The sequence below is a fragment of the Kogia breviceps genome, chromosome 3, assembly GCF_026419965.1.
Source record: "Kogia breviceps isolate mKogBre1 chromosome 3, mKogBre1 haplotype 1, whole genome shotgun sequence".
Taxonomy (NCBI): Eukaryota; Metazoa; Chordata; class Mammalia; order Artiodactyla; family Physeteridae; genus Kogia; species Kogia breviceps.
In genome coordinates this window covers 46,088,809-46,105,075 of record NC_081312.1, presented here as the reverse complement: position 1 = coordinate 46,105,075, position 16,267 = coordinate 46,088,809, and the positions used below count along the sequence as shown (strand labels likewise).

The following is a 16,267-nucleotide window of genomic DNA, read 5'->3' as shown; positions in this document are numbered from 1 at the left end:
TGCAGGGGACGCGGGTTCATGCCCCAGTCCAGGAAGATCCCACATGCCGTGGAGCGGCTGGGCCCGTGAGCCATGGCCACTGAGCCTGCGCGTCCGGAGCCTGTGCTCTGCAACGGGAGAGGCCACAACAGTGAGAGGCCCGCATACCGCAAAAATAAAATAAAATAATAAAATAAATAAAAATCTAGTGTTTGTTTGAAATGTATATCCTTAGTGTCTGGTGAATAAGCACAGTTCTTAAACTGCTAACTTGGAGAGTTGTATTTTCATAAACAAAGACAAATAATATTCAAAGGTGTAGCATTAAGGAGTAGGTTAAAATATGGATGTGAGAATTGTTACAAAAGGTACTTGATGATCAAATCACTGGTTACAGCCCTACCGATTATTGAAGACACTGGTTATCCAGCTGCCTCAAAGTGGGAAAGGTTTGGACAAGGCTGTCAGAGCGGCTGAGACAAAAGAGGTTTCTGTTAGTAGAAGATGAGCAGCCAAGATGTACAGGAACTATACAGAGGGTGGGAGAGTCCAAGGGAGGTTCTACCAAGTATGGCTTGACAGTTCCTTTTTTAAACTTGCCGATGCAGGACATGCTAAGTTAAAACATCTAAACTGTTGCTTAGTTACCGCAACACAGAAAAATCCCAAGTACTAAACTTAATGAATACCTGGATCCCTTCTTGACTGCTCCAAGAAATCTTTACTAAAAAAGCCCAAACTACATGACTAACGATCAGGACTCAGTACTTGGGCTCTTTATAGAAGGGGGATGAAGAAGATTAATGTAAACTAGGAGAAGCCTGTTGACAAACTTCACAAGAATTCTTATTTATCTGAAAGGTGGTAACAAGTCTCCACCTCTGGTGAGTCCGTAATAGAAATCTGATCAAATTCTAGAATGCAGTTTTTCATGGTTCAGTGAGTAGCACAATTGCTGGGGATTCAAGGGCAGAGTTTTTAGCTTTGAGCTCAGCCTGGCAATGTGATTTGGTACAATAGACTAGCTTCCTGTGCTGATTTACCTTATCTATAAAACAGATGATAATGCTCAAAATACTCAAAGCACCAAGAGGGAAAAATGGAACATTCTTTCTTGAAGGGATTCTATTTAGTGTATTAGCATTAACTAAAAGATTATACATCTAATACATAGTATCACAGTTAATGCTTTTTAAAAAAATCAGATTGTCAAGCTTGAAGACTAAAATTTACACAATATGATGATATATTTATTAAACACAAAGATTGCCTTATAAGTGGTCAAACATGCCAGTTTGCCTGGGACAACTCTGGTTTATGTTGTCCAGGCGTAATTATTAACAGTACCCTCCTTGCATTCTCAAAAGTGTCCCAGATTTAAGGATAAATTATATGGTTATCTTAACTATAACAAAATAGAATGCAAGTGAAGATTTTCCATGTTTGTTTCCTGAGATAAAAAACATCCTAGGGCTTCCCTGGTGGCGCAGGGGTTGAGAGTCCGCCTGCCGATGCAGGGGACACGGGTTCGTGTCCCGGTCCGGGAGGATCCCACGTGCCGCGGAGCGGCTGGGCCTGTGAGCCATGGCCGCTGAGCCTGCGTGTCCGGAGCCTGCGCTCCGCAACGGGAGAGGCCACAACAGTGAGAGGCCCGCATACCGCAAAAAAACAAACAAACAAACAAAAAGCCATCCTAAACATGTTTTAGCATAGAATTAACCTTTCCTTCACATATATTATCTAGGGTGCAGATTATACTGCATCTTATAAAGGTGAAGAAAAATATCCCAGTGACTTAATTGCAGCCACAATTGTCTCCAGAAAATCCCCAAAGAAGAGAGCACATTCTAGTCCTAGAACAGGAAGCCATGCCTTTTTTAAATAGAGAAGCTAGATAGAGAAGGGGAGATGGGAATAAGGCTTCCTACTTTTCTGGGCATCTGTCCAAAGGTTCTTGCCTTATAGCCTCAAATGTGTCTTTTTTTTTCCCCCATCCTGAAAGCAATTTCCCTTAAAGCTCCAAGTTCTTTCCTAACTTAATCTTCTCACAAACTCAGTAGCACTGAAAATCATGTCCAATTTTGGGGGTCTTTAGCTGCTACATACAAACATCACCAAATCTCTGGTAGAACTGCATTTCATTTCCTCCAGTCCTGGGCTGACATGAGTGTTTCTAATTCACAATAATGGTGGAGGGGAGGGGACAGTGAAATTATTATTTCATAGGGTCCATTAGTGGCAGGAAATAAATGATGAAAACTTAAACCATTTCAGAAATATCTGTTGGCTGTAGTAATAATTTTCCATTTTTTGCTATTTAAGCACTTTTTTTTTTTTTTTTTTTTATTTAAGCACTTTTTAAAAACTTTTTCTATTAGGAACTTTATTAATGCAGAGAGAAGTTTTAATCATAAATTCTTGAGTGAACAGATATTTCTCTTTAAGAAATGAATATTTAAATTCCAGTCTCAAAATTTGAGGGCAACTTTTTTAAACCTAATAAAATAAAAAGATAGTAAAACATATTCATAATTATCCCCACAATATACAGCTGAATGACTAAACGTTTATCTCTTCCCAAGGCAAACCAGAACGGTACCTTTAGAATTTATTTGCTTTTTTTCATCATTAAAATTTTTTAATTTAATTTTTTAAATGTATTACAATTTTTCCATGTATACAGAAGTCATAGTTGATATGTGAAGCACATTTTTTTTTTTTTTTTTTGCGGTATGCGGGCCTCTCACTGTTGTGGCCTCTCCCGTCGCGGAGCACAGGCTCCGGACACGCAGGCCCAGCGGCCATGGCTCACGGGCTTAGTCGCTCCGCGGCATGTGGGATCTTCCCGGACCAGCGCACGAACCCGTGTCTCAACCACTGCGCCACCAGGGAAGCCCTGAAGCACATTTTTTAATACCAGAGCTTGGGATCTCCTGTAAGGATTCAGTGCTTCAGGGGTTGCCATGCTAGTCTACATCAAGCTGTTGGTAGAATGTCTGCTGCCACGACCAAGTTCTCAGAAGTTCTCTCGCGTGCCTGCATGGCGAAGTACTTGGAGTTGCTGGAAACCATATTTCCTCGGTGCTGGTGTGCTAGCACACTCCCTCACCCCTCCTGCAGTTTGAGTCCTGCCCTTTACCACAGGCAGCGCCGTCTTAGCTTAGCATTCCGACAGCATTGCCATAAAAGTACATGTCCCCCACGATGGTAAAAATCAGTTTTGCACGTTGACCACAATTTAGTGACACATCTGTTCTCAGCACACTATTATGCTGCAGTGGTTGTGAAGTGAGAATCGGAAACAGCTCACTGAAAACATCCGTTTGAATAGAAAGTGAAACCTCAAAATAACTTTGAATATCCATTTGCTTGCTAGTACCTTTCATAACAAAGTACTTGGGAATCACATCTGACTCATCAGAAAATTATTGCTCTCAAACAACCTATACTCTGTATAATGAAAAGCATATTAGCATTACCAGGGGGAGGGTTGGAAGGAGATGCAATTGGGATGGTTACATGGAGGACTTGTTAGAGTCTGATAATGTTCTCTTGAGTGGGGTGAGGGCTGTGCACAAGTATTCATTCTATTTATTTAACTCCAAAGATATGTAATACTCTTTTGTATGTACAATTTACTTGTTAAAGCATATGGGGCCTGAGCACCTAATATTGAAAGGAACCCCCAGTTTCACCCAGACTCTCTTTGAGAAAGGTAGAAAGGCCAGGCTTCAGTGTGACTGATTCCTGAGACATGTAACAGTAGCATAGGGCCGTGCCTAGCGTCAGTTTTTCCTTTGTCCTGATAACTGAAGATCTCAATTGCTTTAGGAGACAGATGGTTGTCATTAAGAAGAAAAAACATAAAGGGTCTGCATAGTGGTCCATTCAGTCTAGCATCCAGGCTGACAACGACAACAAGAAATGTTCTGTGAAAGAGCATAACTGGTACCTAAACCCAGCACGAGACAAGTGGAAAGGCAATTGTAAAGCATTCGATTCTATAAGGCCTTGTGTTAGGCTAGTACAGAGAGAATCAAAGAATAAATATAGCCCCTCCCACACAGGAGGAGATGATAGGGATGGTACGCTCCATGGTGATACTAGGATAAGTGGAGAAAAACGAGGAAAACACAGACTGAGGATGAGGTGGTGTAGGAGCGTGTAAAGAGCACAAGTTCTGGAACCTGACCAGCCATATATACCGCTTACGAGATATATACATTGGGTGAGTTACTTAACCTCTTGGTGCCTCCATTTCCTCAGCTATAAAAGGCGGATAACAGTCATTCCTAACTCCACAGGGTTTTGAGAATTAAATGAAGTAATCCAGGTAAAGCACGCAGTGCTTGACGTCATAACCACTCAACAAATGTGAATGTACCATGGGACCTGGAAGGCACTTTTCTAGGTGTTAACAGTCTCGCGGAAGAAAGAGAAAAGTGAACAGGTCATTTGCATTCGGTGTGATGTCCCAAATGCAGGAGGTGCAGATGACTCAGAAGACCGGAGCAGCACCTGAGAGCTAAGTGGCCGCCATGTTTTGAGCACTACAGCCTCCTAAGGGCCTGAGTCACATTATCCCGTTGAGTCAGGGGGTAAAATTCAGCTCTGTGAATGCAGAGCCGCATTCTTTCCCCTTTGCGATGCAGATCTCCATTAGTAATTCAAGGCATCTGGCACTTCAGAAAAAGTCCTGTCTCAGAGAAAATGAATACAAGAGGGAGACTTGTCCTCACCTCCAGCCTGTTTGCCCCTGGCCACATTTTCCTAATCACATCCATACTCAGTTTGAAAGCAGCTGACTTTGGGGTAGGCTAAGCAATGGGTATGAGAGTAAGTTTCCGGAGAGGATGCGAGGCAGGCAGGTACTCTGGGGAGTAGCTGATTGAAGCTGTTTGAGTTTAACTATTCCGCCGCTGAGGAGCGGTAGAATAGAGCCTGTGTTCCCAACATTCCAGAGAACAGCTAGCCCCACCCTGGAACGGCTTTCCCAGCATTATTTCCCAGTGACGTCAGCAGCATACCTGCGAACACAGCTCGTTTCATGGCTGCCCACAGCTACACCATTCCTTCTTGCTGGGCTTTGGGAGTACACAAGACCTATTCATTACAGAGTCTCAGGTCACTAGGAACTCTGAACACCTCATTTGTAAACAGAGAGCCCTGCTTTTCCAAGGCTCCTTTGCTCCAGATTACATGAGATACTTTAGCCCATATACAGCGATGCCAACTACTACTTTGATCAGGGAATAGATAAGACAGGCATTTCTTGGAATGAACACGGGAGGATCTGAGCCTTGGATAAAGGGAATTGAGAAGACTTTGACCTAAGACAGAACAGTCCTAACTTAAATGAGCAAAAATGTATCAGCACATAGAGTTTTTCATTCAACTGGTATTTTTAAAAATTTACTTATTATATTTATTTATTTTTGGCTGCATTGGGTCTTCATTGCTGCGCGCGGGCTTTCTCTAGTCGCGGGGAGCGGGGTCTACTCTCCGTTGCGTTGTGTGGGCTTCTCATTGCGGTGGTTTCTCTTGTTGTAGAGCACGGGCTCTAGGCTTGCGGGCTCAGTAGTTGTGGCGCATGGGCTTAGCTGCTCCGCAGCACGTGGGATCTTCCCGGACCAGGGCTCGAACCCGTGTCCCCCGCATTGGCAGGTGGATTCTTAACCACTGCGCCACCAGGGAAGTCTGCAACTGGTATTTTTATTAACCACTTGCACTGTGCCATGTGCTAGTAATTCAAAAGTGAACTAGTCAGTTTCTGCTCTCACGCAGCTCACAAGCTAGTGGAAGAGACAATCATTAGATAATATTAATTGCACTTGTGATAAGTGATGGGTAGAGAAGCATAACCTAGTTTGTAGGAGTCAAGTGAAGCTCGCCAGAGGAAACATTTGAACTGCCATCTGAAGGGTGAACAGGATTTAGGCAGGAGACAAATTGGGAGAAGGGTGCCAAGAAGACAATATAAGAGGGGCAAGAAGGCAGTCCTTGTGCGCAGGGAGGGAGGGAGGGCCAGGTGTGGGGGTACCTGCCTCCATGTTGACGGTGCTGGGGCAGAGGATGTGAAATGGAGCGCACACAATAGGGTGGAAGCCTTGTGATCGGCTCTACTTCTTTCCCCCGTTTTGTCTACTAGATTAAGTCAGCTATCTTCCTATTGACAAATGCAGGGACTCCAATAAACTCAGTTTCAAGTCTTTAGAATCCCTTGACAGTCCAGGGTAACCATACCAGGAGGATCCTCTTCATAGAGATCTGGGTTCCCTGAGGTCTCATTAAACTAATATTTTCCCAGCCTGGTGGAAGAGGAGGTCTTCATTTTTTGTTTTTTAATTTCTTCAACTTTATCTTTTTTTAAATTTATTTATCGGCTGCTTTGGGTCTTTAGTTGCTGTGCCCGGGCTTTCTCTATTTGCGGCGAGCAGGGGCTGCTCTTTGTTCCAGTGCACGGGCTTCTCATTGCGGTGGCTTCTCTTTGTTACGGAGCACAGGCTCTAGGCACACAGGCTGCAGTACTTGTGACACGTGGGCTCAGTAGTTGTGGCTTGCAGGCTCTAGAGTGCAGGCTCAGTAGTCGTGGCATACGGGCTTAGTTGCTCTGCAGCATGTGGGATCTTCCCGGACCAGGGCTCGAACCCATGTCCCCTGCATTGGCAGGTGGATTCTTAACCACTGTGCCACCAGGGAAGTCCTGGTCTTCCTTTTTATAATCTTAATATCTTTCAAAGTGCCTGCCTATGCAGCTATATAAGCCAGTAGTGGAAGAATTATTGTCAGCACTATGCTGGCTGGGGGATGGGGAGTCCATCCCTGGGTTTATTCCAAAGGAGAAATTAGAGAAATCCTTGACTGAATAATTTGGTCAGTTCACACCTGAACAACCCCAATTTCCCTATCTTGCTTCTTGCCATAGATTTATTTCTTTTTTATTTTTGGCTGTGTTGGGTCTTCCTTGCTGTGCGTGGGCTTTCTGTAGTTGTGGCGAGCAGGGGCTACTCTTCGTTGTGGTGTACCAGCTTCTCATTGAGGTGGCTCATCTTGTTGCAGACATGGGCTCATGAGCTCTCAGTAGTTGCAGCATGCAGGCTCAGTAGTTGCAGCATGCATGCCCTAGGGTGCAGGGTGCGGTGGGGGGGGGGCTTCAGTAGTTGTGGCTCGCGGGCTCTAGAGTGCAGGCTCAGTAGTTGTGGCACACGGGCTTAGTTGCTTCGTGGCATCTTCCAGGACCAGGGATCAAACCCGTGTCCCCTGCATTGGCAGGCGGATTCTTAACCACTGTGCCGCTAGGGAAGTCATCATAGATTTATTTCGAACCCGGAAAAGCTGAATGTCTATACCATATAAGGTACACAAGGGAATTTCAAATCAACTGCTTAGTCTATGGCTGCCTTAGGAAACATCTACATTTCCCAGCCCTCTTTAAGGCCTTGCACAGAGCAGTCCCCTAAGGGACATTTCCCGGGATGTGTTCTATAGAACACTAATTGCTAGACATATACCTCGAGTAGAGTTCCATGGGTCAGTAAGTTTGGGGACACTACGTGTACTATCACTCATGGACAGGTACCCCTACATGAGTGCGTTAAGGCACTAACAAGTCCTGCAGTAAAGAAACCCAATAGTTCCCACGTGTATTTTTTAACTACAGGAACCTTTTTGTTTGAATAATTATATTTCTATTGCAAAACTACAAGAGGGTATTGCTTATTTTTTAAGATTTACTCAGTGTACACCATGTCCAAAGTAGGTGAGTGTGTCAGAAAGAGATGAAGGAATAACAGATGGGGAGACTTTAGTACATTTGATGTATAGTTTTAATATATTTAATTCTGTAGATGATAAGAAATGGATGGATATATTAAAAAAATGGATGGATAAACTCACGGATAGATAAACTCATAAGATACATCAAGTAAAGGTCAGAATTAGTAAATAGAACATGTGTGGGTTAAACATTGATGAAAAAGGGCTAGAAGAACCAAGAGTACATGAGGTAATAAACATACATGAGGGGCGCCTGGGCACTAAATATTCAACGATACATTCAATATCAATATTCATGAGTCCTTAATTCGGCCACCCATTAGTGATACCTAATCTGGCTCCATGTGACCTCCATGGCTGTTCAACAGATGATTTGACAAGCTACAACTGTGGCTATAACTTCATGTCTCCAACAGAGCAAGTATGTATCACTGACATAGGACCCCCTAGTTCGAACCTCAACTCTAGTCTTTATATCTGCATTGCCAGCAAGCAGAGAAAGCTGATACAGCACATAAAGAGAAAGACAGAAGTCCTATGAACATAGCACACCCCAGGATTTCAGTAGCACAGTCCTATCAATTCCACTTGTCCCTATCCTAAGTGTTTAACTTAGCCATTTCCACTCCCTTGTTTCTCACAGTGTGTTTTACATTGACTTAATAAATCTGTGATCCAAGCATTTCGATTTGGTGTGTGATCTTTTAAATTCCATGAATCCTGGGATAGCTTGCCTAGTAGTGTATTTAGAGGCTACTATTGGATGAAGGTAATTTTCCACATAACAGAGTGACACACACAGATTTTTTTTAAATTAGCTAATCTAGTCAATAGCATTGATAAACCTAGGCTAGATTGATCAGGAAAAAAAAAAGGAAGAAAACACAAATTACCAATATTAGGAATGAGAGAGATGACATTTCTACACATTCTGCAGATACTAAAAGAAGAATAAGGAAATATCAACAACTTCATGCCAATAAATTCAACAACTTACATGAAAGTGACAAATTCTGTGGAAGACATAAACTATCAGTGCTCACTCAAGATTAAATAATCTAAATAGCTCTATCTTTTAAAGAAATTGAAGTTGTAGTTTAAAACCTTCCCATAACTGTACAGCCACTTGGAAAGCAGCCTGGCAATTTCTTCAGAGGTTAAACCCAGATTTACCATATGACCCAGTAATTCCACTCCTAGTTATATACTCAAGAAAAAGGAAAACATATGTCTACACAAACAACTGTACACAAATGTTCATAGCAACATTATTCATAATAGCCAAAACGTAGAAAGAACCCAAATGTTCATCAGCTGATAAATAGATGAACAAAATGTCGTATATCCATACCATACTGAATATTATTCAGCCATAAAAAGGAATGAAATACTGATATATGCTATAACATAGATAAACCTTGAAAACATGCTAAGTCAAAGAAGCCAGTCACAAAGGACCACACTGAGTATGATTCCATTCATATGAAATGTTCAGAATTAGCAAATCCGTAGAAGTAGATTGGTGGTTGCCAGGGCCTGGGGAGAGGGGGGAAAGTAGGGAATGACTCCTAATAGGTACAAAGTTTCTCTTTGGGGTAAAGAAAATGTTATGGCATTTTGATTGCAATAACGGGTGCACAGCTCTATAAATACAGTAAAATCCACAGAATTGTACCCTCTAAAAGGGTAAGCTTTATGCTCTATGAATTATGTCTTAGTAAAGCTATTATTAAATCAATCTATGTAATTCACCATATTAAAGACTAAAAAGGAAAAATAATCATAATTGTATCAGTAGACACAGAAAAACACTTGGCAAAATCTAACATCAATTCTTGATTAAAAGAAAAAAAACCTCTTAGCAAACTAAGAATAGAAAGGAACTTCTTCAACCTGATACAGGGCATCTACAGCTAACTTCATACTAAATGGTAAGAGACTGAATGCTTTCCCTCTAAAATTAGGAACAAGGGAAGGATGTCTGCTTTCATCACTTCTATTTAATATTGTACTGGTTCAAGCCAGTATAATAAGGCAAGGAAAAGAAATAAAAGACAATCAAATTGAAAAGAAAGTAGTAAAACTATTCATAGAGGACATGATTGTCGATGCAGAAAATCCTATGGAGTCTACAAAAACAGCTTATAAAAATAATAAGTGAGTTTAGCATGGCTCCTTGATATAAGTTCAATATATAAAAATCAACTGGATATCAATATATTAGCAAACAACTGAAAACTGAAATTAAAAATCGTACCATTTACCCTAGTACCAAAAATGTCAAATGCAGAACAATAAAACTGACAGAAGTGCATGTCCTGTACACTGAAAACTACAAAATATAGCTGAGAGAAATTAAAGGAGACCTCAATAAATAAAGAGCTACTCTATATTTGTGGACCAGAATACTTAGTATTGTTAAGATGTCAATTCTCCCTGAGTTTACATATAGATTCAATGCTATTCTAATCAAAACCCCAGCAGGTTTTTATAAAACTTGACAAGCTAATTCTAAATTTTATTTGAAAATGAAAAAGATCTAATAGCTAAACAACTTTGGAAAAGACACAGTAATCAAGACAGTATAGTATTGGCATGAAGACAGATCACTGGGGGAAAAATGGAGTGTGGAAACAGACCTACACATATAAGGTAAATTGATTTTTCAACAAACATGTAAAAGTGATTTAGTAGAGAAAGGATTGTTTTAACAAGTGCTGAAATATTGCCTATCCAAGGGGGAAAAAAAACTACTTTGATTCATATCTCACACCATACACAAAAATTAACCTAACATTTATAGACCTAAATGTAAAACTTAAAACTTCTAGAGAAGAACATAGGAGAAATCTTTGTGACCTTGGATCATATACCAAAGGCATTATCCATAAAAGAAAAAATTGATAAATTGTATTTCTTTACAATTAAGAATTTCTGTTCTTTGAAAGACTGCTAGGAGAATAATAAGACAAGTTACAGACTTCAAGAAAATATTTGTAAGTCACATAAAGGATTTATATACAGAGTATATTTTTAAAGTCTCAAAACTCAAAAATAAGAAAACAAAACCCCATCAATATTGGGCAAACGATTTGAACAGATAATTCATCAAAAATATATATGGGGCTTCCCTGGTGGCGCAGTGGTTGAGAATCTGCCTGCTGATGCAGGAGACACAGGTTCGTGCCCCGGTCCGGGAAGATCCCACATGCCGCGGAGCAACTAAGCCCGTGAGCCATGGCCGCTAGGCCTGCGCGTCCAGAGCCTGTGCTCCGCAACGGGAGAGGCCACAACAGTGAGAGGCCCGCATACCGCAAAAAAAAAAAAAAAAAAAAAAATATATATATATGGATGGCAAAAAAAGCACATTTTAAAATGCTCAACATCATTAGTCATTAGGGAAATTAAAATCATAAAGAGGTACTACTACATACCTATTAGAATATCCAAAATTAAAAAGACTGATCATACCAACTATTGTCAACAATGTGGAGCAGCTGGAACTCTCATATGCTACTAAGGGAATGGAAAATGGTACGACCACTTGGAAAATAATTTGGCAGTTTCTGAAAAAATTTAACATTTACCTACCTTATGACCCAGCCATTCTACTCCCAGGAGAAACATGAGTTTGTGCCTATATAAAGACTTGTACACAAATATTCATAGAAGTTTTATTTCTAATATTTCAAAACCGAAACAACCCAAATATCCATCAGTAGGTGAATGGTTAAACAAATTGGGGTATATCTACTTAGCATTTGATATACTCAACAGTGGAAAATTACTAAGCAACTGATAGATACACTCAACAATATAGATGAATTTCAAAATAATGCTGAGTGAAAGAAGCCAAAAAAATAGTGCATACTATATGATTCCATTTATATACAATTCTAGCAAATGCAAGCTAATCTGTAGAGACAGAAAGTAGACAGTGGTTGCCTGAGGACAAGTAAATGGATTAAAAAAGGATATAAGGAAACTTTGGGGGGTTATGGATATGTTCATTAACTTGATTATGGTTTCACAGATGTGTATATGTTAAAACTTATGACGTTATATGCTTTAAACATGTACACTGTATATTACATCTCAATTACTTCAATAAAACTGCTTAGGGAATTCCCTAGTGGTCCTCTGGTTAGGACTCCGAGTTACCACTGCAGGTGGCACGGGCTCGATCCCTGGTGGGGGAACTAAGGTCCCACATGCCTCTTGGCAAAGCCAAAAAAAAAAGGAGTAAAAAGATCAGAGAATATAGTTTTCCAAAATAAATGGAGTACTTACTTAAAAAATAATAGCCAATTGTGTGTGTGTGTGTGTGTGTGTGTGTGTGTGTGTGTGTGTGTGTGGTATGCGGGCCTCTCCCGTTGCGGAGCACAGGCTCCGGACGCGCAGGCTCAGCGGCCATGGCTCACGGGCCCAGCCGCTCCGCGGCATGTGGGATCTTCCCGGACCGGGGCACGAACCCGTGTCCCCTGCATCGGCAGGCGGACTCTCAACCACTGCGCCACCAGGGAAGCCCAATAGCCAATATTTATTGAACATTTTTAAATGCCAAACACTATGCTAGTTAAGAGTTACTACTTCCTTTCATTCCCGGTAACTTTATGAGGGAGGTACTATTGTTTCCATTAAGTAGTTCACTCAGATTACACAAGCCAGTGAGATGTTAAGCCAGTATGTGAACCCTGGACCATTTGACTTCACTACCCACAATCATAACCACTTGATAACATGATTCCAGAAGGCCTTCAAGGAATTTGAACTCCAGGGGAGAGAGAGACACCACCCCTCCCCAACTACAAGAGAATAACTGAAGGGGAAAGAAAGAGAAATTTTAGTAAAGCTGAAACTAATCTCTTGCAAGGTTCCAAACCAGACCATTGGCACTGCATGGGTAAGGCTCTAGATACAGAGTCCTGGTGCTTCTGTAGGGCCACTGGAGAAGAAAGGGGCTGGTAAAAGATGGGAAGCCTCTATGTAGACCAAAGGAGATTGGACCATGCACACTTGGTGCAGGCAGTCCCAACAGGCAGGGCTCCTCCAGTCTCTGCCCAAGCTAAAGACAGTCAGAAAAAAAAAAAAGACGGAAGCAACTGAACAGACATTGCCTTATCCCATTTCAGGAGTACCAAGAGAGGTGTGTTTTTTTTGTTTTTCTGTTTTGTTTGTTTTTTATTAATTTTTACTTCCCATTTAGTTCACCACAGTGCATTAAGTAGAGTTCCCTGTGCTATACACAGTATGTTCTCATTAGTCGTCTATTTTATACATAGTATCAATAGTGTATATGTGTCAATCCCAATCTCCCAATTCATACCACCATCCCCCCCCCCACCAAGAGAGGTTTTTAATTGAAAGACTTAAGATTTAGAACTTTGGATGAGTCCTTTCACTGCTTAGTATTCCTACTTCCTCATCTCTAAGATGGGAAAATTGAACTAGGTGTTGCTGTGGTTCCTTCTAGGTCTCACATGTTTTGTCCCAGCCTGTTATTATGGTTTTCCCAAAGAGTGTGAAGGCTCTGATGGCCATCCATGAAGTGTCTAGTAAGGTGACTTGACTTCTCTCAGCAGCTCTGCTGTACTGCGATTACAAAGCAGCATCATTAAATGACTAAAAAGGAAAATCATTAACTTCAGATGCCTTTTTATTATTAGTCACTTTTCTGATTACCAAAGTAACAGAGGTGAATTATAGACATTTAAGAAAATTCAGACTGTGAGGAAAGAGTTAACACAGCAGGTCTGGTTGCCTACTCCCTACCTGTCTTCAAGGACCCATGATTAACCCTTAGCCAACTGCTCCGAATGTGGGCTTAGAGTGTTCTTTTTGTTAGTGATTGATGGGTTTGTTATACACACCTGGAGCAATGGACTGTATCATACCTGCTTGTCAGGTTGCTTTGCACAAACATCAAAATCTACGATCTGCACCTGGTTTCATTATTAAGGTCCTGAGTTTCGGTTGTCATGGTTGGTTGCATAACAGGATAATACCTATGTGACCAGCTCCCCGTAAAAGCTTTAGGGACTCAAACAGCTTCTGTGGGCAAAGACATTTCACACGTGTTCATAGTCAACAGTGAGAGAAAGAGTACTCCTGTGTGACCTCAGAGAAGGAAGGACATTGGAAGCCTGTTTTGAACCTCTCTGGACACCGTTAATGCATGTCTTTCTCCTGCTGCTTTGGCTCTTGCACCTTTGTTATCATAAACCTCAGTGAGTATATAACCTGCAATTGGGTCTCGTGGGTCCTTCTGATGAATCACTGAAGGAAACACAAATATAATCTGTGTATATATTTATGTATATATTTTAAAATATCTATGTATATAGATATATTTAAAACCCAAATCCCTCCACCTAGATATAACCATCTGGCTAACTTTAAAAACAGGTTTGGACTGCACGAAGATGGCACGTAAGGCGAAGAAGGAAGCCCCAGTCCCTCCCAAAGCTGAAGCCAGAGCAAAAGCTTTGAAGGCCAAGAAAGCAGTGTTGAAAGGCATCCACGGCCACAAAAAAAAAGATCCGGGGCTTCCCTGGTGGCGCGGTGGTTGAGAGTCCGCCTGCCGATGTAGGGGACGCGTGTTCGTGCCCCGGTTCGGGAAAATCCCACGTGCCGCGGAGCAGCTGGGCCCGTGAGCCATGGCCGCTGAGCCTGCGCATCCGGAGCCTGTGCTCCGCAGCGAGAGAAAAGATCCGGATGTCACCCAGCTTCCGATGGCCCAAAACACTGAGGCTCAGGAGGCAGCCCAAATATCCTCAGAAGGGTGCCCCTAGGAGAAACAAGCTTGACCATTATGCCATCGTCAAGTTCCCCCTTGAGTCAGCCAGGAAGAAAATAGAAGATAACAACACACTGGTGTTCACTGTGGATGTCAAGGCCAACAAGCACCAGATTAAACGGGCTGTGAAGGAGCTCTATGACATTGACATGGCCAAGGTCAATACCCTGATCAAGCCTAAGAGAGAGAAGAAGGCATATGTTTAACTGGGTCCTGACTACAATGCTTTCGATATTGCCAACAAAATTGGGATCATCTAAACTGAGGCCAGCTGGCTAATTCTAAATACCATAGTTTTCCCGATTAAAAAAAAAAAAAACAAACAAACAGGTTTTGACCTACTAAAATCATCGTGCGAAAGTCCTTCTAAATTGTCAGAAGGCAAACAAAACTGCTAATTGATGATAAGTTATATTCTGGCGTGAAGATTAAATTTTATGGAAGCCCCATATTAAAACATAAAAGAATAATTTTGCTGTTTTAAATAATTACCAAGATTTATTGTACTTTGCTTTTGTGACATAATAATGGCTTAGTCCATTAAATTGGAATCCAACTTTTAAGCTTGATTGGGTTCTGATGGGAAGAAACAGGACACTCTATAAGAAATTGCTTTATAATATACCCCAGGAACAGGTAGTGAAAAGCAGAGACTGCCTGTACATGAGAGTTTGGGGAGACAAGTGGGGGAGGTGAGCAAGACTAGCTCCCCTGCCATGTACCCCTCACTCTATAAATCCCTTTCTTTGACAACTCCCCTCAATAATCTTAATAATAACTAACATTTACTGAGTACTTACTCTGAGCCAGATACTATTCTACACACATGTTTTGCCTTATTTAATCTTCATAATAGCCTATTCAGTAAATATTACTATTTTCTCCTTTATACAAATGAAGAAACCAAGGCTAAATATAATGGAGTAGCAAGCTCATGAAGCTAGTACGTGAAGTGGGACTGGAACTTAAACCTGAACTCAGAAAGTCACCTGCTATATACTTCATGTCTCTTTACATTCAATATATTCAAATGAGATGTCACTGATATAAAATGGAATTTGGACTAGGTTTTGCATTAGTCAGGGTTCTCCATGGAAACAGAACCAATAGGAGATATATATATATATACACACACACACACACAAACACACACATATATATATAATATATAATATACACACACACATACATACAGTTGAAACTCTTGAACAATGCAGGTTTGAACTGCATGGGTCCACTTTTACCTGATATTTTTCAATAGTAAATACTACAGTACTAAACGGTCTGTGGTTGGTTGAATCCATGGATGTGGAGGAACTGTGGATACGAGGGCTGACTATATACTGGATTAAACTGCACATTGTTGAAGCGTCAACTGTACACACACACACACACACACACACAGAGTTTTATCTTAAGAAATTGGCTCACACGATTGTGAGGGCTGACAAGGCTGGCAGCCTGGAAATTCAGGGAAGAGTTGATGTTGTAGTATTGAATTCAAAATCTGCAGGCTGGAAACACAGAGTTCCTATGTTGCAGCCTTGAAGGAGAAATTATTTGGGAAATCTCAGTTTTTTGCTCTTAAGGATAAGGCCCAGCCACATTCGGAGAGTAAAAAAAGAACTGATTTAAATGTTAACCACACATAAAACTAACCATCATAGTTGTGATCTTTCGTTTTTGAAGAGGAAAGGAAGGGTGGATCCCCAAATG

The 16,267-nt window shown here is 41.2% G+C and overlaps 1 pseudogene; it reads left to right on the top strand.

Moving 5' to 3' along the window:
• Positions 1-14,177: 14,177 nt before the first annotated feature.
• LOC131751876 (large ribosomal subunit protein uL23-like) lies at positions 14,178-14,811 on the top strand (annotated as a pseudogene).
• The last annotated feature ends 1,456 nt before the right edge of the window (positions 14,812-16,267 follow it).